We start from the raw sequence: 25181 nt of genomic DNA, 5'->3' as shown, positions 1-25181 counted from the left end.
GCTCAACTGCCTGCCAGCCAGGGGAGGAGGAGTTAGAGGAGGAAGTAGGGGATTTAGCCAAGGGAGAAGTCTAAGAGACACCAGGAGAAGCAGCTAGGCAGGAAAGCTACAAAGTGCAAGTATCTCTGGGATACGTGCTGGGAGGAAACCAGATTAGCTTAGAGAGTTAAGAATAGAGTAATAACTGCTCAGTATTTTGTTGTGAAGCTTGTTATTAAACAAATATGCGTCTCAATTGTTTTGTGATAGTTGAGTTAAGAGAGAAACTAAAAACAAAGTTATATAAAATAACTATAAAAAGCTTCCTTGGTGATGGCCTGTAATGTGGGAAGTATATGCTGAAATAAACTGTTTTCTCCCCAAGATGTTTCTGTTCATGGTTTTATCACACTAGAAACAAAGAGGGACACCTGTGCGCCACAGTTGTCAAGATACAGGTGTAATAGGATTCTGTCATTCTTATTGTCTCTGTCCTCTGTCCATTTCTGTTCTGGAGATATGAGTAAGATGTGATGAGGTATTAGAAATATAATATAAGATAAACATACTAAAAGCTGTACTCCTAAAGAAGCTAAACAAGAAAGAGGACCATGGGTGAGATGCTCAATCCTCACTCAGAATGTCAAACAAAACAGAAATCAGAAGAGGGAGAAAACCGGGAGCAAGATAGGAGCATACCACAGGAGGCCTCTGAAAGACTCTACCCTGCAGTATATCAAAGCAGATGCTGAGACTCATAGCCAAACTTTGGGCAGAGTGCAGGGAACCTATGAAAGAAGGGGAAGATAGAAAGCCTGGGAGTGTAAAGAGCTCCACAAGGAGAGCAACAGAACCAAACAATCTGGGCCCAGGATTCTTTTCTGAGACTGATACTCGAAACAAGGACCATGCATGGAGATAACCTAGACCCCCTGCACAGATGAAGTCCAGGGCAGCTCGGTCTCCACGTGGGTTTCCTGGTAATGGGAACAGGGACTGTCTCTGGCATGAATTCAGTGGCTGTTTCATTGACCATCCCTCCCCTCTGAGAGGGGATCACCCTTACCAGGCCGCAGAAGAAGACCATGCAGACAGTCCTGATGAGACCTGAAATGCTAGGTTCAGAGGGAAGGGGAGGAGGAACTCCCCTATCAGTGGGCTTGGGGAGGGGCATGGATGGAGATGAAGAAGGGAGGGTGGGATTGGAATGGAATGAGGGAAGGGGTTTCAGCTGGGATACAATGTGAACAAACTGTGATCAATAAAAAATAAATTAGGAAAAAGATTTGATGAGGTCACACAGACCCACCCAGCACCAATGCCACAGCAAAGTGGGCTTAAAGGAGATTTGCATGCCTCACTTGAGGGATTAAAACCAGTTTCCATCTCTGGAACTACAACCACTGCCTTATTCTGCAGGGAGAAGCCATGGTTTTCCTAAGCTGTGCTATGTTGCTAAACACCACTTAGGCTGTGAGCTGACTTCAAGTACTTTACTGTGCTGGGGCTCATGTTGGGGGGGGGGGAGGGCTACTCCATCACTCACACTTGTCAGGCACTAGTATACCAGGTTAATTCAGAGAGTGTTTCGGTTGTCTAAATGCTCTTCCAGAATGTCTGGCTCCTTTGACCAGGGACCTTCATAAATTTAATTTGTGCCTGCTACTGCAGGAGTTAAGATGGGGACCTTTCCTAGCTTGGTCCAGGGAATGTACAGTTGGTGTCAGAGAGAGCCTTGTTGGCAAAGAGGAAGACAAGACAAATTGCAGGACAGGGACTGTAGAGGCTCTTTTCCCCAGTGGATCCGCTATCAGGTTTGCACAGCACTGGCATCAACATGCTATAGGAGGGGACTCCTACATTCTAGACCCTAGAGCATTCCAGGAAGGAGCAGAGAAGCATTTCACACAGGTGAGAAAATCTGAAATGCTGGGACTTGGAGGCAGGAGGAATATCTTTAACTAAGTCTATCCTGGAGAGAACTTCATACCACAAGGTTGAGCTGGGCACTCACTTGGGCCTCTGTTACCTGCAGCATCCTGATTACCCCACTAGTCTCTCCTCATCTCAAATCTATCTACTTAATTTCTCTTCCTCTTCTGCTTTGTAAGGTGGCGACATCTCAGGAGTAAGGAGGAACCAAGAGTTAGATGCACAAGGATGGGAAATGAAGGAGTGAGCAAACCAAGAGTCCAGGGCCAGAACTCAGGAGGGGACTGAGTACAAACTACAGAAAGCAGGTAAGAAAACTCTGCCACCTTCCCCTGGGAGAGGTAATGCAACAGCTCAGGCTAGGGTTTGGGTTCTCTGGGGCAACCCAAAGATGTCATGGCTTTATTGCTCCACTCAGGTTTTCTGACCAATGGCAGCAGCAGGGATCCTGAATGTGACCAACCCAGGTGAGCCGCAAGGCATTGTGGGAGGCAGGCACCCCAATCAGGGAAAATTCCTTTGCAGCCTGTAGTAGGTGGGGGAAGCTGTCACAGCCTCACTTGTGTCCTTGGCCTTAGTCAATGGCCTTATGACAGGAAGGTGATTCTGGTTCTAGAGAGAAGGCCAGATGAGGAGAGACCACATACAACCTACAGGGAGATCCCAGGAGCAGAGGAAAAAGCTCACACTGAACGGGGTACCTCTTTGGAGAGGTATTAGTTGGGTTAGTTAGTTAGTTAGTTAGTTAGTTAGTTGTTTTAGAATGAAAGTGTTTATTTTGGTAGTTTGAGGGTGCAGCCCATCATGAGGGGAATGACATTATAGCAGGAACATGAAGCTGCTGGTAAAATTTCCAGATTCAAGGAACAAAGATGAACTGTGGTGCTCAGCTGCTTCTTTTTCACCCAGCCTAGGAACCAAGCCCAGGGTTATCCACAGTCAGTGAGTCTTCCCACCAAAAGTACACTAGTCAAGAGACTTTGTTACAGACATGCCCAGAACATGCTGAGTGAGGGTCCTGTGGATTCTGGGTCCCATGAAGCTGACAGTATTCACCATCATTCTCATGACCAATACAGGGCTGCTGGGCTGTGTCAACAATGCCAAGCTCTGTCATGTTCCTTCTCTTACTGTTGTCATTCTGAACAGCATTTGTGGATCTAGAGACAAGGCACAGGAGAGGCAAGGATGTCCAGGGATCTTGAACTGCAGGATTGATATCTATAGGAAGGACTTTCTCCCTGGGTGCTTTCTGAGGAGGCAAGAGCCTGAACAGGGCTCAGAAGAGTACTCAGTGGGCTCTGGTGCCTCTATCCAACAAGCCTCAGAGCTCTAAGGAGGAAATTAGTGAGACAGGTTGCTGGTTTTCAGGGTTTAGATCCTTTTCCAAGCCTAAGCACAAGAAAAGACAGCAGTGAGGAAAGTCAGTGCCTTGTGATGTTCAGTTGGGGGCTGGGAGGAACTTAGGGGGAGGAACTGAAACTGAGAGATTTACTTGGCCCTGGAGGAATAATCCTTCATGTGGGCAGTGTGGTCTGCTATGGTACTCACGCGGTCACCATGGACCAGAATCCTTTGTTTTCATTTCAAAATCTTACTGATTCAGCTCTGCCAAGGAAGGGGAAGGGGAGTTGTGTAAACCAAATGTTGGCTTTCAGGGAGCTCTCAAGAATAAGAGCTATCTTTTTCTTGTAGAGAATGATGGAAAATGTAAGTTTTATGCTGAGTCAGAAGCCAGAGAGCAGCAGTAACTGGTATTGACTCCTTCCACCTTTGTCTACAGTGACAACATCCACACTCACCGACAGACATCTGTCTGAGGTGTCCACCATGGGCCAGGCAAAAGAGCTTTTCTGCAGGCTGTCTTCTGGTGAGAATACAAGAAGTCTACTCTGGATTTCTTAGTAAGCACTTAGGAAGTATTAAACACCTACTGTCTACTACTTGCTCAATTCCCCAACACCCTGAGAAGTAAACACTTCCCTCCCAGTTTGACAAACCAGTAACAAAGGCTCTCTGAGGCCAACAATCTTCTCAGTTTCATCAGTGGGTAACAGGTCCAGGCTTAACATCCATCCTGACCTACTCTGGACATCTGGCCATTAACAAGTTCTCTGGACTAGTGGCTATATCCTAGTTTCTATGAGATGACAATGCCTGAGACCTGCTTCCCAGGATGTTTTAGTTAATAGACAGAGATAGAGGCCCTCAAAAAGAAAGAGATCTCGAAAAGAGAAGCCATGGGATCATGTCAATAGGTACATAAAAGGCCTTTGTGAAAGTCTAACAACTTTTTGTTAGACAGTGATAGATGAACATATTTCCATCTAATAATGTCTCTATTTGACATCTTTATAGTCAGTGTTATCTTAAATTGGGGAAACTCCAGCTCTTACTATTTCCCACTTCTTTCATAAGATTCCATGCATTTTGCACAAAGTTTGGCCATAAGTCTCAACATCTGCTTTGATAGTCTTTAGGGCAGAGGCTTTCAGAGGCCCTCTGTGGGAGGCTCCTATTTTGTTTCCTGTTTTCTTCTTCTTCTGATGTCCATCCTCTTTACCTTTCTGGGTGGGGACTGAGCATTTTATTCAGAATCCTCCTCTAGATTACTTTCTTTAGGTGTACAGGTTTTAGTAGGTTTATCCTATATTATATGTCTATATGAGTGAGTATATACCGTATGTGTCTTTCTGCTTCTGGGATAGATCACTCAGGATGATCCTTTCCAGATCCCACCATTTACCTGCAAATTTCATGATTTCCTTGTTTTTCATTGCTGAGTAATACTCCATTGTATAGATGTACCACAATTTCTGTATCCATTCTTCAGTTGAGGGGCATTTGGAGGTCCACAAGGAGAGCAACAGAACCAAAAATTTTGAGCACAGGGGTCTTTCCTGAGACTCATACTCCAACCAAGTACCATGCATGGAGATAACCTACAACCCCTACACAGATGTAGCCCATGGCAGTTTAGTGTCCAAGTGGGTTCCATAGTATGGGAAGAGGGACTGCCTTTGACACAATCTAATTGGACTGCTCTTTAATTACTTTGCTTATTTTATTTTATTTTTCTTTATTATTTACACTTTACTCACTTTGTATTCCCCCCGTGGTTCTCTTTCTCCTCCCATCCCAATCCCTCCCTTCCTCCAGGGAGACAAAGGCCACCTCCTCTGTCACACCAGCCCCAGAAGTCTTTCAGGAATCCAGATGGCAACTGGATGGCAAGTGGCCTGTTCCAGAGAGTAGGACAGAAGCCAGCACCCTCGGGGAAGAGGTGTGGGCTTTTCCCACCCAGCTGAGCTCTGTTGTTTGCACATTAACATGTTCATGGAGCCACTGTGGCAGCATTTGGACTTCCCCCCTTGGCATGAGTTGGATATCTGATAATGGGTGCTGTTCCTTTCCTCTGAGGGTTCCACTCCCACTGGGTACCTTGTGTGAAATCTTAGACAATAGATGTTATAGTCTTTGGGAAGTTTTTAAGCCTATATGGCTCATTTCTTTATTAATTTCTTTATTAATTTCTCATTCTTTATTAATTTCTTTATTAATTTAATGATTAATTAATTTCTTTATTAATTATTTATTGATCAATTATTCATTAATTATTTATTTATTAATTAATTGATTATTAATTTCATTGTTGATTTCTTTATTCTTTATTAATTTCCTTATTAATTTAATGATTAATTAATTTCTTTATTAATTTCTTTATTAATTTCTTTATTAATTTACTTACTTACTCATGATGTGGTAATGGGGCATAACCCAGAGCCTATCACTTGGCACACAAGGACTCTACCACTGTGCTACAACCCCAGGCAGTCTTTGGGTTTTTTGTTTTGTTTTGTTTTGTTTTGTTTAATATCTGCTTAGTTCCTTACGTCTCTGGAGTAAATTAGCAATTTTACTTTATGGACATTAAGTTGTTTGGTATAACATCTAGAGGTTTTCAGAATTGCTCATTTGTGCGCATCTTGTGAGGAGGTGAGGTTTTAATTTCGAATGCAGACAAATGCACTTAATTTTACTTCTGTTGCATATGTGCTATAAAAGAATCATTTTTGTTACCCTGGCTTCTGTAGTGTGACGACTTAGAGGCACTGAAAGCCTTAGGAAAAGAAATGGGCTGTATGTTCAAACCTTGTCTAACAGTCACCTCCTCACTGACTTTTACCTACTAGAATTTCTTAAGAATCTTTGCAGCACAGGAAAAATTCTCATGTTGTATGCTAGTGACACAAAGTCCAGCATACTTTCATTGACAGCCAGGTTGAGCGATTTGCCATAGGGTATCAATTTGCTCCTGCACGAAGTCAATCCTCTGATTGAACACCATCAAGCTTCCTTTTAGTTGAGCATTAATTCCTTTATGTACAACTAAGGCATGAGCTACATTGGCTCTTTGGGTGGATGACACCTAAATGAACATCTGTACAAAGTCCCAATTTATTTCTAATATCAGAGATCAGACCTCTACTCTTGCCTGATGCATCTAAAACAAGAAGGGGGAACTGTAGAGAGCTGCGGAATGCTATGCCTTAAAGATGGAGCTGGTTTCTGCCTTCCACCTTCCCGATGGTGAGTGCTCTCTGTCATGAACAATTCCACATTTGGCTAAGGCTGAGGATCTGGCTTGCTTCCATGTATGTGGACCTATCTGCATTGCCCCCGTGGCACGCCTGGGTTGGCTACTCAGAGGCTATTTAAGCTGTGTGCTGGCTTTCCCCGGGGTCCGAGGATTGTTCAATGTTCCTGAATAAACTGCATTGAAAAAAAAAAAAAGAATCTTTGCATTCCCTGTTTAATTTTATGTCATCCCTTCACCTTGCTCTGCTTGTTGGAATAGTCACCTGAGGTGCTGTGATGATGATTTAGCCAGGACAATGATTGTCAACTATACAGTGAAGATGGTCCTAATGGAGATGATACCTGTGTCCATTAATCTTTTCTGTGTTCCAGTCTCTGTATAAACATTCCTTTTTCAGAATAGAAATGCCCAACTATCTCGTAGTTCCAGGAAATCTTTGAAGAATTGAGCCCCACCCTGTCCTGTTGCCTCTACTTGGTTTTCCCCAAACCTCATCTTTTGAAGAACCTATGTGAAGAGATGGACAGGAACTGACCTACTTCCCTTGTCCTTGAGACAATGAGAACACTGGGAGGGAGGTCACAGTTGCTCAGGAGGAGTCACTGGGTGGTGGGGGAAGCAGGTTGGGCTGTGGCAGGAACCAGTGTCAACAGCTGGAGTCTGTAGAGCACTCCTCTAAGTCTTCTTATTTCTTTATGTTTAAAGAGTATTTTCTTTCCACTGACTACTACAGAGAGATTTTTAACAGTGGTTATTACGAATATTTTAACTGCCGGTGTGACCCTAAGCTGAACCTCACAATCCTATCCATGTACAAATACAGTGGACATTTCTTAGCTGTCTTCGGAGCTAGCTGCCGGTCCTTAATTGAACCCTCCCAGATGTTGGCTCATAGCATCCCGGACTGCAGCCCCTCCATGGTATCTCTGCATGCAGCGTCTACACCTGGCTGGTGGCTGTCTTGCCTTCACTGTGGTGCTAGCCATGTCTCCCAGTGTCCCTAATTTTCCAAGCAGAACAGCACAATAGAAAGGACAGGTTCTCCATTTAACTGCAGTCCAATCCCAACCACAAACAGTACAGCCACACCCCTCAGGCCTTTTGCCGAGTTTTGCTTCAGCTTAGGTGGTGATGTTGTGACATGCTGCTGTCAGGCAACATGATCACGGCAAACCAAAGTCCTTTGTGGGCATGAGTCTGGACATGAGGTGTAAGTGTGGGGCAACCACACTATGCACCATCTTCTCATTCAGAAACAGATATGTTTGAACCCATGCTGCAGAGGAGAAGACAGACATCCTGCCCTCAAACTTCACCCTGGATTGTGTCCACCAGAAAGGTCATAAGTGACCAAACTTGGAGCAGGGTCTGTTAGGGCTTTCTGCTCTCTGCTTTTGTCGTGACCACTGCATCAAGTCCACTATCTATGAAATGTGTCCCTAGTTTGGGGCTGTGTGAGGTTCTATGTCTCACAGGATGGTGAAGGACTTAGCTTCTCATGGGATGCCACTCTGTGGAACTGAAGAGACTGCTCTTAGATCCCTGTGTGATGTGACTTTTAGCAACACTTTGCTCTGAGGTCCAGCCTTCGCTGCTGGCTCTCACTAATGAAAGTGCAGATTTCTCCTTGCTGCTTCTTTCTCTATATTGGGCATGCTTTCTAATCTGCATGAAGAGGCCCACACCTCCATCCCAATGCACAAAATTCCCAGATGCGGGTTAGTCAGATGTCACATTTCAGAAATTCATTTTCTGTTACCGTGATCTCCTTCCCTTTCTTCAGAGCAGCAGAGGCAGAAAGAGTGTGATTTCTCCATGTGCAAAATGCACTGTTGGTGCAGGACACAGTGGCTAGGCAAGGGACACTTCAGCAATTCAGGAGGCAAACTACACTTACACATAAAGTAAAAATGAAACATTTTAAAGTCTTTTTTCTTTTAAAGAAATCAGTGGTATATTGGCTCAGAAGTCATTGTATGTCTTTCCTTTAATGAGCCATGATGTTTACATATGTGAGCCATGTTTGCCTGAGGAACGTGATTGCTGGTTTAGTTGTCTGTAATAGATGACTAATGGAATATTTTTTACAGCATTTCCTGGGGCTGCATTGAGGAAGGTGACCTGGTGCCTGGGATGCCAACAGAGTATAACTGGACTGTACTCTGGAGAAAAGGGCTACTTTTCCCTTTGCTGTATCTGTGAATTTAACCTGTAGAAAAACCTTTGCAGTGGCTTTAAAGTAATTATAAATAAACTCACAAATCATAATCATTATTGTAGGCCCACAGCACCCAGACAACCCTGTCCCTTAATATCTGTAAGGGCAGTTAGCCAAACCACACTGAAAATGACAGCATCCACCACCTTTGATTCACAAGTAATTAAAGTTTGGGATGGTATGAGGATTATATTGCTATGTCTGTAATCTTGTGTTTAAAATGAGGTAAAGGAGCAGGGAGCTAGATCTGAAGTTACTCTTATGATATTACCAGTGTATAATATATACAAACAATATATTTCAATATTCCTTTTTCCCTTTTATTAAACACATGTACTAAAATACATGCATGTCACAAAGGTTGTGCTGGGTCCTAGTGATCAACTGTAACCCATTAAAGACTGAAACAGATAAATGTCTATGATTGACATCTTTGCTGAGCTTTTGATGGGAGCCAACTGTCTGTTCTCAGTCAAGATGAAAGCTGATTACACAAAATAGCAAGAAGAATGGTCAGTCAATTCCAGAAAGAGACAGTGGAACAGGACTGAAAGTTAGGTTCAGAGCAGAGGCTGTGTGAGGTCATGGTGCTCATGCCTTAGAGCACTGCAGCATAGCTGTTGTCCACACCAAGTGCTTGCATGTTCCAAAGGAACACAAAGACCTGAAGGTGTCAAACACAGAGAAATGACAGTATTTGAAAAGGTGGAAATTATCCTGCCTTGGTCAGAGCAGGACACAGAGATGTGCTGAATTAAGATACTGTAACCCTCATCTAAGTAAAAATCTATGCCAATTAAAATGGAAGAGAAGTCCACTTGTTGAGATTTTTACAATTGTCTACCTCAGTTCTGAAACTTTAAATAGCATAACTTGTTCATGGGTGCTAAACACATCCCTCCTCTCTGGGGAACTTATGGATCCTTAAGTACACGGACACAGAATAAGCTACAGAAAGCAAGCACCTTACACACCTTAACTTTCTGATGAAATTCCTTTTCCATAATGAGGGGACAAATTTACAGCAACATTGTCTTCCTGTTTAAAAAATGTGAATGAAAACATAAACAGGCGCCTTAAATTGTGTTGTATTTACTTATTTGAAGTGTGTGTGTGTGTGTGTTATGTCTGTGTATATATCAGTGTGCTGTTTGCATGTGCAGTGCTCACAGAGGGCAGAATTCAGCATGTAAACATATATTCTAAATGTAGGCTTAGCCACTGAGCCGTCTCTCCAGGCCAAACACGTATATTACAGTAAATACTCTATCTAATGTCTTTCATCAACATTTCCTTATAATTTAACTCAAGATTTATTTAATTTTATATTTAATTATTTGTTTGCATTATATGCAGATGAGCGCAGGTGCCCTAGGGGCCAGATGAGGTCATCCATGCCCTATTGCTGGAGTGACAGGTGGCTGTAAGCCAGTTGACTTAGATGCTGGAACTGAACTCAAAGGCCCTGCAAGACCAGCCAGAGCTCTTAACCTCCAAGCCCTGGCTTCAGCCTCCTCTCTCTGCACTTGACTGTGGCTATGACTTGACTATCTGCTTTGTGCTCCTGATTTCACCTCTCATTAACGATGGTCTATGACCTGAGAGTTAATCCAAATAAACCCTGTCCTCCTCTATGCCAGTTTTGATTATGGTGTTTTAGTGCAACAACGGAAACAGAAAGGGGAAATAATCAAAACTTTTGAAGCTTTTCCTATACCTGACAAGATGACAAAACAAAAACCAGGCAATGCCCCCCAAAAACTCAAAATGAGGCAGTGGTAAGGAATCATTTCTGTAATACATGATCATTTTAATACACAGGAAACTTGAAGCAGCAAGGGAGCGCACCTATAGGTACACAATCCAGGCATGACTGACAATGAGAAGGTTTGGCGCTCAGGAAAACTTGAGTACAGAGGGGTGTATTGGGCTGGGCCCACCAATATTCCTAAAGGCAATAGTGTTTGGTACCAATGTTGCTGTTACTGTTTGTGATGAATAATTTCTCTTGCCTTTCTTCTCAAATGTTTACTCTATTTCCTTGTCTCATACAATGAGAAGAATCAAGACCCTTTATGGAGCTGTTGACACATTATACATTTTTCTCTGAGGTAGGCATTGGGATCTCCTTCAACATTATCCTCTTCCTCTTCCACCTTTTTGAGTTCCTTCTTGAAAGCAGGCTCCGGATCATTGACCCACTCATCAGTCTCTTGGCCCTCATCCACCTTGGGATGCTAACAGTCATTGGATTCGCAGCTGCTGACATTCTTGCATCTCAGAATATGTAGAATGACATCAAGTGTAACTCCCTGTTCCACTTGCACAGGCTTTTGAGGGGCTTCTCTCTTTGTGTCACCTGCCTGCTGAGCATCCTTCAGGCCATCATCCTCAGTCCCAGAAGCACCTGTCTGGCAAAGTTCAAACCTAAATCCCCACAGCAGAGCCTGTCCCCCCTTCCTGTGCTATGGGCCTTTACATGTCCTGTGGTGCTCACTTCTCCTTCTCCTATGTTGCTGAGTTCAATGTCACCTCACATGGTTTCATATTTGTCACAGAATCTTGCATTATTTTACCTATGGGGTATAGCAGCAGACCCTTATTTTCCATACTGAGGATATTTCGAGATGTGTCTTTTCTAGGTCTCATGGCCCTCTGCAGTGGGTACATGGTGGCTCTCTTGTGCAGACACAAGAAACAGGCTCGGCGCCTTCACAGAACCAGCCTTTCTGCAAAAGTGTCCCCACTGCAAAGGGCCACCAGGACCATCCTGCTGGTCATGAACTTCTTCGTCCTGATGTACTGTTTGGACTGCATCATATCTGCCTCAAGACTGATGCAGGACAGTGACCCAGTCCACCACAGTATCCACATGATGGTCTCCAATGGCTACGCCACCGTCAGCCCCTTGCTGTTCATTGGCACTGAGAAACGAATTGCTTGCTTCTTATGATCCTTGGTGGGGAGGACAGCACATGCTTAACGAGTAATTGAAGGACGAGTTCACTTAAGGAGCCAACTGACAGATGCTCGCTGACAGATGGTGAATCCCAGGCTAGTGTTCATGCTCCTCCAGAAAACTGAACAAATGACTCCTGCTTTGTTAAACTGCTTCCATTGAAATGTGGGTTACAACACCTGTGGAAATTTGAGCCAAATGTCTTCATGCGCATTTCTGCTTGGTGTCAGCAGGGGCCACCTGTTACACATCACAGATTAGGGTGCTCTGTGCACTCATCAAGAAGCTACACTGTGTAGCACTTTTTAATAAGCCAATCACCTTAACACTTTGTATTTTACCTAATTAAATATGGATGCATTATCACAAAATCGCATATCATTCATCAACAGTTCTTTCATAGTTATGGAAAAATAATTGATTCAAAGTCTCAGATGCTTGCTTGTTTATAGTAACAGCACTTAACCACAGCCACGATGGAAATAACTCTCTGTCCGTAAGCAGATGAATGTACCAACCACGTGTGGCCTTTATATATCATGAACTATTACTCAGCTTAAACAGGAAGGAAAGCCACCTGTAGGTGTAGGTCCACCACAGAGGAACACATACTTCCCGTGACATGTCAGTCACAGAATGACAAGCTTCTGTATATCTAGGGGTGGAACTGAGAGTACTGTACTGTAATTTTTCAAGAAAGGAAAATGCAATGGTGTTTGCCAGGGGTTGAGGAATGGCACAGTGGAGAATTCTTAATTGGTGTAGAATGACCATTCAGAAAAAGAAGAAAAAACAGTAATCTTCTGAAACCCAATGAGAGGCTGGAGGGGTGGAGGGGTCTGGGCTGGGTAGGGGTGAGGTAACAGTGCTTTCTGCACAAGCATAAAGACTGAATTTGAATCTTCAACACCTATGTAAAAGCCATGCAGGGTGTGAGTTCTTATAGCCTCCAGCACTGAGGGGAGGGGAAGGGCTGAGGTGCAGAGGTGCCCTAAAGCTTTATGTGGCACACTGATCCCTTGCTCTCTCCCCCAGCCTGCATAAACATCACAGACTGCCGTCTGGGTAGTGATTGTCCTTTACTCCCCGTTTCTTGGCAGGAAATATGATCTTTTCCACAAAGTAAAACTTCTTGTGCTTGCTTCAGCAGCACATATACTAAAATTGGAACACTGGAACGATACAGAGAAGATTAGCATGGCCCCTGCGCAAGGATGACATGCAAATTCGTGAAGTGTTCCATATTTAAAAAAAAAAAAAAAAACTTCTCCCCATAGTGATATAGTTTCCAATCTCCCTGTCCCACCTGCCCCAATAAACCATCCTACCACACACCATCACACTAAAATTGACCAAGGAGGACACCATCATACCAGACACCATCATATGAGACACCATCACAACAAAAGAGATCAAGGAGGATACCATGACTGAAGAGACCAAGGAGGAAGTGAACGAGGGAAACACCATCATACCAGACACCATCATACAAGATACCATCACAACAAAAGAGATCAAGGAGGATACCATCATAACTGAAGAGACCAAGGAGGAAGAGAACGAGGGCGACAACATCAGGCCTGGCCAGCCTCAGGACGCTGGCACAGCTCTCCCTCAAAAAGAGACCGAGGACAACATCACACTTGGCCAGCCTCAGGACACTGGCACAGCTTCCCCCCACAACCAGCGTCAACGCTGGAAGCAGGTGAAGAAGACAATCATGAACGGCCTCAGACATCTGTGCTGCTGCTGCCTGCCACCTGCTAAGACAAAGGCCGCCTCATATAAGAACATGACTCCAATGAAAAGGGACCTTGGAGCCACCCTCAGCACCAGGTGAGTGCATTACTTCACTTCATTTTATTCACTTTTCCTTCTGTCCTTTGTAACTAATCTCTCCCTAGTGCTATAGTTTCCAGTCTGCCTGTTCTACCTGCCCCAAGATGGGTTCCCATGTTGAGAACTGAGGCCTACAAGCAGCTTGATGGGAATTCTTTAGAAAGAGCCTCCTGCCATCCTTTTGCAAGTGCCCCGCACCCACAAACATGCCAATCCCATCACAGGTTACATTGCTTGAGTCCTCAGACCCAACTCAGAACAAAGCCTGGAAAACTCAGTCTTGGAGTGACTGCAGTGGTAGCTGTGCCCTCTCTTGACACCAATTCTGCCCTAGTTACTCACCTCTTGCATATCTATTCTTGTTCCTTCAAGGCGACCATTCACATTGGATCCCACACTCACCACCACATGCCACACTGTGGAGATGTGATAGGTGTCCTGACAAGTCTAACTAGAGACTCTTGGAGGAGCAACCCACTGTGTCCCTGTGTCATGGCAGCCTCAAGCCCCTACCTCATGTATGTACCAGCTGGACAGATCTTAAGGCTGCTTCCATTTCTTCAAGTCTCTGCCCTTTGCATATTCTTGCACAGTTAATCAGCCTTGCACAGCCTTTGGGGAGAGTTCTGGGAAGCCTTATCTTTCCATCCTAGTATCACAGTGGTAAGACTTCATCTCTTGTGTTCTTTCTCCCTAGACTGTATAGTATAAATGATTTATAAAATCTTTATACTATAGTATAAAATGATCTTTATATAACTTATATTATTATAAAGATTTATAAATCATTTACACTATAGTATAAAGATCATTTAAATGACCTCTATATAATTTATAATATAAAGATTTATAAATCATTTATACTATAGTATACAATAAATGATAGTATAGGATAAATTATAGTATAGTATAAGTGATTTATAAATCATTTATACTTTAGTATACTATAAAGGATAGTAAAGTATAAATGGTAGTATAGTATAAATGATGCTATATATAGTATAAATGATAGTATAGTATAAATGATACTATATATACTATAAAGGATAGTATAGTATAAATGATACTATATATAGTATACATGGTATAATTTATACTATACTATCCTTTATATTATACGATCATTTAAATGATAGTATAGTACAAATGATACTATATATAGTATAAATGATATAATTTATACATATACTATAAAGTATAATATAAGTAAAGTATAAATGGTAGTATAGTATAAATGATACTAAATATAGTATAAATGATATCATTTATACTATACTATCATTTAGAGTATACTATAGTATAAATGATTTATAAATCTTTATAGTATAACTTATATAGGGATCATTTAAATGATCTTTATACTATAGTATAAATGAGTTATAAATCTTTATAATAGTATGTTATATAAAGATCATTTTATACTATAGTATAAAGATTTTATAAAGCATTTAAAGTATAAAGTTTTATAAATCATTTATAGCATAAAGATTTTATAAATCATTTATAGTATAAAGTTTTATAAATCATTTATAGTATAAAGATTTATAGTATAATAGGCAAAGAATTGCTTCATCTTACTAGATATATATGTAGGTTCATTATCAGTCTTAATTTGTGAAGGTATCCCCAAAATTTCCATTATTTCCAATAACTTTGTAATTACACTTAAAGCAGTTGCCCTTTGAAACCCTGGGTATACACCTATGGTACGGTGTACATACCTTTGTTTTCCAAATTCTGCAGAATGAAACATATCCATCTGCCATATTTCACTTTTTTCGTATCCCTAGGCTTACTTCCAGCATGCAGTCGAGTGTGGTTATACAGAGGACATGTGGGACATTTTTTATTATTTCTTTGCTTGCTGCTCAATTTATAGAAAAAAAAATTATCTTTTACTTTTAACATCGTGTCTTTCATAAAATGTTGAGGTGTTGTAATTGATCAGTTTCCTCATTTGCTTGTACCAATGGACCTGGAAAGCCTGTATGAGACCGAATCTGCGTGATATATAACGGAGGGTTTCTACTTTTGTTAAGCCTTTTGCAGTTGCATGAATAATAAAGTTAATTCTAAACCATCAGGAATAAAGTCAGCAGTTTCTATATGACAAACAACTCATTCTACATATTGAGAGCCAGCAATTATATTAAGATTCAGGGAAATCTACTAATACCATAAGGATTACATACAATTTTGATTTTTGAATCGATTTTTGAACTGAACTATATGGTCTTTTGATCACCTGGCTTTTATGTGTGTGTGGGTGTGGGTGTGTGTGTGTGTGTGTGTGTGTCTGTGTTGTAAATCTTTAATCTCTCACTTGGGAGACAGAAAAAGGTGGCTGTCTGAGTGAGATCAGCCTGGTATACAGAGTAAACGACAGGACAGCCAGGGCTACACAGAGAAAGCCTGTCTTGAAAAACAAGAAAACAAAAAACGGTGACCATCAAAAAGCCGCAGTTTTCCATCTGTAAAATGGGGACACAGTCATTGTAGGATTCTTAGCAAGAATGCAATCCTTAAGGCTCCAATATCAACCATGGTGGTCAGCACACTGGAGGGTTGCAAAGCCATTGCAAAGGCTTTGGGATCCATTTTCTCTCATCAGGAAAACCAAAGGAGTTCAATAGTCTTAGCCTATTGCTTCACAGCCACCACCCTCTGCCTTCAGGTGAACCAGTTTAATCCTGGGAGGTTTTCCCAACTAGTCTTGGGGCTGTGTTCACAAATTCCACACCCAACAGTGTTCAGTTGGACTTAGCAGAGCATCCGGGTTTTCCTGCCCCTACCCTGAACCCCACAAACCCCAGAGCAAAATGACACTGGCAGTAGCTGAGCATGCGTTTTCCTCCCTGATTCCACTGAGACTGTGTTATTAGGATTTCACTGCTTATTCTAAAGAACAAGTTAATTTTCCATTTTTGCATCAAATATGGAAAGGAATTACCCACTCACTGAGCTTCGCATATTTGAACATAAACTGGGCTCTTACAGGAGGAAGAGGGTCACTGGCACCAAGGAAAAACTGGACAGAACTGACTGGCTGGCTCAGGTCCCTACTCCTTTAGCTACCTGCCTGTCCTGCTACCATGCCTTCCCTGTCCTTATGGGCAGAAACTGGGCGAATCAGTATGGTTGGTGCCCAAGCATGGCTAGGTCATTCCTTGCTCTGACATCATAAAGAGTCCTTGTGAGGAATGGTGGAACCTGGCCACATAGAGAACTCACTGGGACTGGGTTTGGTCCCATCAAGTGTGGCAGCCATTGGTTGCTAGACTGAATGGTTTGAGAGTTGGTGAATCACAGCATTGGCCAGCTCCCCTAGGACAACCAGACCTGTTGACCCTCAGCAGATTGAGTTTCCCTCTAACACTGTCAGTTTTGTGGCAATCGCCTCTATTTATTCATTCATTGGTTTCAGGCATGATTATGCTTACCGTTATATTCTTCATCTATCTCATGTTCACTTTGATTGTGTCTCGCTATCACAGTATTTATATCAACTACACAACACGAGTGATCGATCGCCCAGTGACACTTCCGTACATGTACATGGAGAACTTTGAATACATTCCCCTGATGACACTGCCTACTGCCCACCACTTCCAAGCCCCTCACTCTTTCCCTTTGCTGTTCAGCACCTTGCTTCCCAAGTACAAGTACGGGCCAAATGCCGTGGACTCCTGTCCAGAGGACTGATGGACACACGGGATGGTCTCTTAAGGAAGGACACCAATGTGTCTCTGGGCTCTAGCACAAAGTCTCCTCCTAGCTGGTTATCTCAGGATCTTCCTGGCAGGTCAAGAGGCATGAGTCCAAAAAAGGGGCTAGAGACAAGCGTCAGCTCAGATCTTGTGATGCTGATTGTGGAACAGGGCAGCTGAAAAGGAATTCAGGGATAGAATAAGTGTAAGTCTAAAAGGAGCTTGTTCTTTGAGGAAGGATGGGACTTTCCTTGGTGAGACTTGCCATGCCCTGTCCCTCCAGCCTACTTCTGTCCTTCTCTCTGCCTGCAGCTGTACATTCATGGGTTATCTTCTGTTTTAAGGAGGGTGATTATGGCACCGAGCTAGGGTGTTATCAGGCACCGGAGGGGAGGGCAATAATGATTTTGAAGCAAAGAGTCGAGCCTGTGCTCTTGAGTTCTGCTGGTCCTACAGGTCAAAGAACATATTCAGGAACAAAAACCGCCTAGTGCTGGAATTATCTGCCCAGCACTGCACAGACCCCAAGCCCCAAAATAAGCACCTGTCTTTTTGGAGAAGCAGGGGACTTTTTATTGTCAAGGGCAGTCTATCCAAATTTCCAAGTCTAGGCTTGGATAAAACTCCTTCCTCCAACCTTAATCTGTTCATGTTTGGGGAAAGGCAGTGGGTAACAGAACCTTCATGGTCCAGCAACAAAGCCCTTCAGGTTCCTTTCTGTTTTGCCAAGGTATTGGTGATGAGAGGAGGGTCTATGGTCTGTGACTTCCAAAAATCTGATATCTGATTACAGAACTGGCAAGTTGCGCTTTGGTGCCCTTTGCTGAACGGTACCTGTGTCTCCCTTTCATTGTGTGATGGTTTAGTTGACTAGACTTGCTATCCAGTGCTCAAGTGAGTGATGCACATTCTCTGAAGAATGAACACCCTTGTTGACCTCCTGTAAACTTCTACCCAGTTTCTCTGGCGTATGTCCCACAGCTTGGGTGGGTGCTGTGAGGTCCACTTAATGTGAAAAACTGATGACTTTTGGTGGGAGGTGACGGCAGCCTAGCTTCAGGAGCATGGAAATGGCTGATCAGCCCTCCACCCTCAAGCGTTGTTGTCACAAGCACTTGTGGCTAGGCCCTGTGTGTAACAGCAACCTTGAACTTTTGAAGCAGTTGGGAACCTAGGTCATGCAGAAAACAAAAGCAGTCCTTCCTCATCTTCTCTTTGCTATTGCTTTTGTATTTGGTGAGGCAGGGTCTCCTGTAGCACAGGCTGGCCTCAGCATCCCTGTGTGGCCAAAGAGGACTTGAGATGATCCTCCTGCCTCCACTTTTCTAGCTTTTCCAACTGCCAAGTGTTTATCCTTTATGAGACTTTCCTGACTTTCACCCCAACCTCTTGTCTAAGGTCCATCAGCTGACCCTTGAAGTACTCTCAGTCAGGGCACAGCTAGTTGTGTCATGTCTAGATGTAGAGTGTGTGTGTGTGTGTGTGTGTGTGTGTGTGTGTGTGTCCTCCTTAAGGTTTGGGTGCCAAAAGTCCCACAAAGAATCAAGTGTTTGAACATTGTTCCAAGCAGGTGGCACCACGTGGGGCAAACTGTGGACCTTGGAAAGTGGGCTTAGCAGGAAGAGGTGGGCCTCTGGGCATCACTGTGGACAGACACTGGAGTGTAACCAGCTTTCTCAGGCCCCTACTGCCCCACTGCCCTAGACCAGCTTTCCCGTCCCTGAGGACAGAATGTGAGGGAACTGGTCCATTCTTTGCTCTGACATCACAAGGAGCCATTGTGACACCTATCCACTGAAGGCTCTGGCTGAGCCTGCTTCTTGTCTTACAGAACAGAAGCTCTTGGTTGGAGAGCAACTGGACTTCTGTGCCCGTGACAGACTATACTCGCAATTTAGAAGCTGTTTTGACCACCATATAGTAAGTGCCTTCTGTTCTCTAACCTACAATATTTTATTATGTTTGTTTAATAAACATAAACTCTCCTTCTATTCCCTCCCTCACACACTCACACCATTCTCCACTCCTCTTGTCTTACAGAGCAGAAGTTCTTGTTAGAGAGTAACTGGACTTCTGCATCAGTGACAAGACATTCCTGGATTTTTGAAGATTTCAGACTACCGTAGAGTAAGTTTCATAAACATAAACTGTCCTCCTATTCCCTCCCTCACATGCCCTCACACCATTCCCCACTCCCATTCTCCTCAGAGAAAGGGAGGTCCCCCATGGGCACCAGCTCACCCTGGCACATCAAGTTGCCCAAAGGACTGCATGCATCCTCTCCCACTGACACCAGACAAGGCAGAGCAGCTAGGGCAAAGGAATCCAAAGGCAGGCAACAGAGTAAGAGACAGCCCTTGTTAGGGCACCAACATGAAGGACAATCTGCACCTCTGCTACATATGTGTAGGGAGCCAAGGTCCAGCCCAGACATCCCCCTTTGGTTGGTGATTCAGTCTCTGTGAGCCCCCATGGACCTGGTTTAGTTGACTCTGTGGGTCTTCTCGTGGTATCCTTGACCCCTCCAGCTCCCTCACTCCTTCCTCCCACTCTACCACAAGATTCCCCAAACTCCATCTAGTGTTTGGCTGTGGGTCTATGCATTTGTTTCCATTCACTGCTGGATGAAGCCTCTCAGAAGACAGTTATGCTAGGCTCCCATCTGCAAGCAGAGCACAGTATTATTAGTAGAGTCAACGGTTGCCTCTCTTTCCCCTAGGGTCGGTCTCAAGTTGGGTCAGTCATTGGTTGCCAGTTCCCTCCATCTCGGCTCCCTGTTTAATCCTGCACTTCCTGTAGGCGGGGCACACTTTGGGTTGAAGGCTTTGTGGGTGGGTGAGTTCCCTCCACTGGCCCCCTTGACTGGAAGTCCTGCATGGCTGCAGGAGGGGGCCACATCAGGCTCCATATCCCCTGCTGATAGGAGTCTCAGGTAGGGTCACCCCATAGACTCCTGAGAGCCACCCTCTCAGTTAATTCTTGGTGTACTCATTTTGACAACAGTGATTAGCCACCACAGCATCCTAACCTCAGCCCGAGGCCACTCTCCATTTTTCGTTCACCTGAGTCGAATGAGAAAGGAACTGATGTCCTTGATGAGTGTGTATGTGCTGAGCTTTGTATGCAGAGAGCCGCTAGAGAGCCAGGGAGCAGGGGAAAAGGGAAGCATGCTACCTGTGCCCTAAAGGATGGGCATGAGTGTCCACAGCGCACCTGAGGACAACCCTCTGGAGCCTGCTGCTTTAGATGGAAAATGTACCACAAAGAGTCACGTGTTTGAACACTGGGCCCTGGCATGTGGCACTGTGTGGGGAAGTGGGGTCTTACAGGAGGAAGAGGGTCACTGGCACCAAGGGAAAACTGGACAGAACTGGCTGGCTGGCTCAGGTCCCTACTCCTTCGGCTACCTGCCTTTCCTACTACCATGCCTTCCCTGTCCTTGCAGGCAGAAACTGGGGGAATCGGTGTGGTTGGTGCCCAGGCATGGCTAGGCCGTTCCTTGCTCTGACATCACAAAGAGTCCTTGTGAGGAATGGTGGAACCTGGCCACATAGAGAACTCACTGGGACTGGGTTTGGTCCCATCAAGTGTGGCAGCCATTGGTTGCTAGACTGAATGGTTTGAGAGTTGGTGAATCACAGCATTGGCCAGCTCCCCTAGGACAACCAGACCTGTTGACCCTCAGCAGATTGAGTTTCCCTCTAACACTGTCAGTTTTGTGGCAATCGCCTCTATTTATTCATTCATTGGTTTCAGGCATGATTATGCTTACCGTTATATTCTTCATCTATCTCATGTTCACTTTGATTGTGTCTCGCTATCACAGTATTTATATCAACTACACAACACGAGTGATCAATCACCCAGTGACACTTCCATACGTGTACATGGAGAACTTTGAATACATTCCCCTGATGACACTGCCAACTGCCCACCCCTTCCAAGCCCCTCACTCTTTCCCTTTGCTGTTCAACACCTTGCTTCCCAAGTACAAGTACGGGCCAAGTGCCGTGGACTCCTGTCCAGAGGACTGATGAACACACAGGATGGTCTCTTAAGGAAGGACACCAATGTGTCTCTGGGCTCTAGCACAAAGTCTCCTCCTAGCTGATTATCTCAGGATCTTCCTGGCAGGTCAAGAGGCATGAGTCCAACAAAGGAGCTAGAGACAAGCATCAGCTCAGATCTTGTGATGGTGATTGTGGAACAGGGCAGCTGAAAAGGAATTCAGGGATAGAATAAGTGTAAGTCTAAAAGGAGCTTGTTCTTTGAGGAAGGATGGGACTTTCCTTGGTGAGACTTGCCATGCCCTGTCCCTCCAGCCTACTTCTGTCCTTCTCTCTGCCTGCAGCTGTATGTTCATGGGTTATCTTCTGTCTTAAGGAGGGCGATTATGGCACCGAGCTAAGGTGTTATCAGGCACCGGAGGGGAGGGCAATAATGATTTTGAAGCAAAGGGTTGAGCCTGTGCTCTTGAGTTCTGCTGGTCCTACAGGTCAAAGAACATATTCAGGAACAAAAACCGCCTAGTGCTGGAATTATTTGCCCAGCACTGCACAGACCCCAAGCCCCAAAATAAGCACCTGTCTTTTTGGAGAAGCAGGGGACTTTTTATTGTCAAGGGCAATCTACCCAAATTTCCAAGTCTAGGCTTGGATAAAACTCCTTCCTCCAACCTTAATCTGTTCATGTTTAGGGAAAGGCAGTGGGTAACAGAACCTTCATGGTCCAGCAACAAAGCCCTTCAGGTTCCTTTCTGTTTTGCCAAGGTATTGGTGATGAGAGGAGGGTCTATGGTCTGTGACTTCCAAAAATCTGATATCTGATTACAGAACTGGCAAGTTGTGCTTTGGTGCCCTTTGCTGAACAGTACCTGTATCTCCCTTTCATTGTGTGATGGTTTAGTTAACTAGACTTGCTATCCAGTGCTCAAGTGAGTGATGCACGTTCTCTGAAGAGTGAACATCCTTGTTGACCTCCTGTAAACTTCCACCCAGTTTCTCTGAAGTATGTCCCGCAGCTTGGGTGGGTGCTGTGAGGTCCACTTAATGTGAAAAACTGATGACTTTTGGTGGGAGATGACAGCAGCCTAGCTTCAGGAGCATGGAAATGGCTGATCAGCCCTCCACCCTCAAGCATTGTTGTCACAAGCACTTGTGGCTAGGCCCCGCGTGTAACAGCAACCTTGAACTTTTGAAGCAGTTGGGAACCTAGGTCATGCAGAAAACAAAAGCAGTCCTTCCTCATCTTCTCTTTGCTATTGCTTTTGTATTTGGTGAGGCAGGGTCTCCTGTAGCACAGGCTGGCCTCAGCATCCCTGTGTGGCCCAAGAGAACTTGAACTGATCCTCCTGCCTCCACTTTTCTAGCTTTTCCAACTGCCAAGTGTTTATCCTTTATGAGACTTTCCTGACTTTCACCCCAACCTCTTGTCTAAGGTCCATCAGCTGACCCTTGAAGTACTCTCAGTCAGGGCACAGCTAGTTGTGTCATGTCTAGATGTAGAGTGTGTGTGTGTGTGTGTGTGTGTGTGTGTGTGTGTGTGTCCTCCTTAAGGTTTGGGTGCCAAAAGTCCCACAAAGAATCAAGTGTTTGAACATTGTTCCAAGCAGGTGGCACCACGTGGGGCAAACTGTGGACCTTGGACAGTGGGCCTAGCAGGAAGAGGTGGGCCTCTGGGCATCACTGTGGACAGACACTGGAGTGTAACAAGCTTCCTCAGGCTCCTACTGCCCCACTGCCCTAGACCAGCTTTCCCGTCCCTAAGGACAGAATGTGAGGGAACCATGGGGATGTGCCTAGTGACCACTTGTCCAATCCTTGCTCTGACACCACAAGGAGCCATTGTGACACCTATCCACTGAAGGCTCTGGCTGAGCCTGCTTCTTGTCTTACAGAGCAGAAGCTCTTGGTTTTAGAGCAACTGGACTTCTGTGCCCGTGACAGACTATACTCGCAGTTTAGAAGCTGTTTTGACCACCATATAGTAAGTGCCTTCTGTTCTCTAACCTACAATATTTTATTATGTTTGTTTAATAAACATAAACTCTCCTTCTATTCACTCCCTCACACCCTCACACCATTCTCCACTCCTCTTGTCTTACAGAGCAGAATAGAGAGTAACTGGATTTCTGCACCGTGACAAGACATTCCTGGATTTTTGAAGATTTTGAACCATCATAGTAAGTTCATTCTGTTTTCTATCTGAGAACATTTTATTATGTTTATTTTATACACAGAAAGTCTTCTCCAATTCATGTAAGGGACCCTCTTTGTTTTGAAGTAAAGATTTTTGCGGATGGGGTAATCTGGCGAGCTGGCCCATCATTTCAAGAGCATGTATTCTTGGAACTAGGTTTGATGTACAGCTCTTCTGTGGGAGATCATAACTGCCTATAGCATTATATAGATAGACATTATCACCATGTAATTGATGTGTAGTAGCAGAGAGTGCACTTGCGTGTGGGCATGTGAACATGTGTATGGATGCCCTCAGAGGCCCGTGGTGTAGGATCTCCTAGAGCTGGGTTTGGAGTAATTGTGAGCCACATGACCTGGATCCTAAGAACCAAATTTCGGTAGGTCCTTTGCAGAGCTAGTTGTACCTGGACTCAGGGGCTGGCTGCCCCGCACGGACACTGCTGGGCTTGGGAGGTGTCTGTTGTTCTATATACTTCTCTCGCATCTAATTTTATTCGTGTCTGCTCTCTTCCAGTACAGGTGAGCTCAGGGTTAGGGGATGACCGTCCTTTCTTATCAGTGGCTCTCAGTTTCTAGAATCCTTTGGTTGGTTCTTCCAGTTTGCAGTTGACTCCTGTCAAACCAATCTGTCATATTTTGCTCTACACTGCTTTGGAACATACTTCATTCTTGTCTATCTAAGCATTTAAGTACCCAGTTAGGTGGTCTGAAATGTGTCTGACCTCTTCCTTCCTTCCTTTCCTAGTCTTTTGGATGTAGGAATTCATAGCTCTAAATACTCTCCTAGGCCTGATTTTAAGTCTGTCAACTTTCTCATTGAACTTTTTGGCTCTAGCCATATGAAGGAGGAGGGCCTGACTCTGAAGCAGGACATGGAGGCCTGCTCCTCTGTGGAGGACCCCTTCAACACCGACTATAGAATGATGAGGACTCTGGGACACGGACATTTTTCTGAAGTGAAACTCGCCTTCCATGTTCCCACTGTGACCTGTGTGGCTGTAAAACTCCTTAGAAATAAGAAGAAGTACAACTCGATTTTTAACAGTGAAATAAGCGTTATGAAATCCATGAACCACCCCAATATTATCAAACTTTTTCACGTGATCGAGACGGAAGAGATCACCTACCTGGTGATGGAGCATGCCTCAGAGGGAGAGCTGCTGCGGAGGATCCTGGAACGGGGGTCTCTACCGGAGTGCGAGGCTGAAAGGATATTTACTCAGGTGGTGCATGCAGTGAATTACTGTCATAACAATCAAGTTGTCCATAGAGATATAAAAGCCACCAACATCCTTATGGACTGCAGGGGGAATGCCAAGCTGATTGATTTTAGCCTCGCTGTGAAAGTAACTCCTGGGCAGAAGCTGCGGGGTTTCTGTGGCACTCTGCCCTATTGTGCCCCAGAACTCTTTGCACCCGGGGAATACGATGCTTACCCCATCGACATGTGGTGTTTAGGGATTCTCCTCTTTCTCATGGTGGCTGGGCACTTCCCTTTCCAAGCCAAATCTGTGGCAGGCATGAGGAACGAGGTCACCTCAGGCAACTTCACCATTCCTAAGCATGTTTCTATCGACATTTTCAATGTCATCTTGGAATTACTGATAATCAATCCCGGAAGAAGGCCCACCATCAAGGACAACATGAGGCGCCCCATGATCAGGGCCAGTGAGGCACGTTCACCACCTACTTCCACCCCTAGCCTCCCAGGCACCCCGAGCCCTAGCATTGTCGGGACCATGAGAGT

General features: G+C 44.4%; 1 pseudogene; it reads left to right on the top strand.

The window, feature by feature from the left end:
* The first annotated feature begins 12822 nt into the window (after window positions 1-12822).
* LOC132654390 (U6 spliceosomal RNA) lies at window positions 12823-12937 on the top strand (annotated as a pseudogene).
* Window positions 12938-25181: the final 12244 nt, after the last annotated feature.

Source organism: Meriones unguiculatus, chromosome 5, assembly GCF_030254825.1.
Source record: "Meriones unguiculatus strain TT.TT164.6M chromosome 5, Bangor_MerUng_6.1, whole genome shotgun sequence".
NCBI classification, from domain to species: Eukaryota; Metazoa; Chordata; class Mammalia; order Rodentia; family Muridae; genus Meriones; species Meriones unguiculatus.
Note: the sequence above shows the minus strand (reverse complement) of the source record. Positions and strands in the feature narration are given on the sequence as shown.